At 49.3% G+C, this 1,823-nt stretch overlaps 1 protein-coding gene across 1 annotated transcript in view; it reads left to right on the top strand.

Annotated features, from left to right (window-relative positions):
• RPH3A (rabphilin 3A) overlaps positions 1–1,823 on the top strand; it is a 282,501-nt gene that overhangs the window by 181,404 nt on the left and 99,274 nt on the right. Inside the window, exon 2 of the mRNA XM_007468580.1 lies at positions 311–431. The gene's annotated coding sequence lies outside the window, so the exon portion shown is untranslated. The remainder of the gene's footprint in view (positions 1–310; positions 432–1,823) is intronic.

The following is a 1,823-nucleotide window of genomic DNA, read 5'->3' as shown; positions in this document are numbered from 1 at the left end:
GAAGAGAGAGAGAGAGAGAGAGAGAGAGAGAGAGAGAGAGAGAGGGATTCACAGAGCAAAAACCTTCATCCATGTGGAGTGCAGTCTGAGGGAGCCACTGTGTGCCTTGTCCACTGAGTGGTCTGAGTTTCCTGCTCTTCTGGCAGTGGTATTTCTTTTCATCATGGACCTGCATGATTTAGGGGTAGTTGGTGTGTGTGTGTGTGTGTGTGTGTGTGTGTGTGTATGTGTGTGTGTGTGTGTGTGTGTGCAGTTGCTTCGATTTTATTTTAGGAAGAGTAGGAGAGTTAAATGAACAATTTTCTTTCAGGCATCTCCGCTGAGCTTTCAAACCAAGTCTTCTGGAGTTAGCATTTTCCCACCCGGCAGGGAAGAGAGGAGTTGGCAAGAATTTGGCTCACCCATTCCCCCTGCAATCCTCTGGTGTCGCGGTAAGTGATATTCTTCTCAGTTGTGCAAATGGGCTAGGGGTATTGGAATCCCAGTTGCGAGGAGATGTGTACATGAGCTTGTGGGATAGAGGGCCGGTGGGAGGGGAGGGGTGTTGAGGAATGACCACGTTTGTTTGCCCACATTCTGCAGTGTTTGATCGCCTAAGCAACACTCCAAAGCCAAGTGAGATTTCTTCTCACTGCCCAGGGTGAGGGTAAAATATGCTAATGTTTTAGGTAATGCGATCAAAATTGTGGCTTCTGCCCAATTTGTCCTCTCGCTTGCAGCAGAAGCTGTTGGAAGTAGCCGGCAGTTCTCTGAGTGAATTAACCCTTTGTGGGGCTGGCCAGCCTGGCATGGGGGGATCACTGGGTGTTCTGATCTAGTGGGTGGGCACTTTGACTCTGGATGAGAAACGGTCACCTAAGGCTGAAGGGTTCACCCTTGCCTAGGGTAACCTAGGCATACCAAGTGAGTCTTGCATAGGACTGGGCTCAGAGAGTACCATCTTCCAGGGACAGCTGAATAATTTAATTGTGGTGGGTTTTTTTTTTTTTTTTTTTGCAAGCTTGGCTGTTATAAGCTTCCTGAAATGAGAGAACTGGGAGACATGAAAGGACCACATTTTGCTTGGAATGAGACCAGAGGGGAGCAGAGGGGAGCAGTCAGCTCTCTGCTGAGCAGACAGTGTTTTATTTTCACAGGTGGTATATATAACCTGTAAGTGATTGTATAGAGGGTACATCAGCCCAGGGGACTTTATCCTTGAGTCGGTCTCAGAGTAGGGAAAGAAGGGAACAATGTTTGTTCAGATTCTGGGGAAGGGCTCCAGGCTCCAGGCTCCAGGCTCCAGCTTCAGATCTGTTCCAGGACAGACCATACTCTGCTCTAGTTTCTTTATTCTGATGGAATAAGCCTCACCAACCTGTTAGTGAGTGGGAAGGGGAGGTCCCTTGTAACTGAATCCAAAACTCACATTTAATTTTAAATGCCTTTACTGCTAATCTGTGACCCATCAAAAGGGGATTTTCTTTGCTTCCTGCTTTGATTATATCTATCTTTCTGGAAATGAATGTCCTTATTTTTAGCATCTTCGCTATTATCTCATGGGCCACTTCAGTGTTCTGCACCCCCAAGGATTTCCTCTTTCAGTTCTTGGTCTTGGAGGTGGGAGGAATAAAATATCAGCCCCAGGGCTTCCCTGGTGGCGCACTGGTTGAGAGTCAGCCTGCCGATGCAGGGGACGTGGGTTTGTGCCCCGGTCCGGGAAGATCCCACATGCTGCGGAGCGGCTGGCCCCGTGAGCCATGGCCGCTGAGCCTGCGCGTCCGGAGCCTGTGCTCTGCAACAGGAGAGGCCACAACAGTGAGAGGCCCGCGTACCGCAAGGAA

The sequence above is a fragment of the Lipotes vexillifer genome, unplaced genomic scaffold, assembly GCF_000442215.2.
Source record: "Lipotes vexillifer unplaced genomic scaffold, Lipotes_vexillifer_v1.1 scaffold573, whole genome shotgun sequence".
Taxonomy (NCBI): domain Eukaryota; kingdom Metazoa; phylum Chordata; class Mammalia; order Artiodactyla; family Lipotidae; genus Lipotes; species Lipotes vexillifer.
This window is presented reverse-complemented; position numbering and strand designations above follow the sequence as displayed.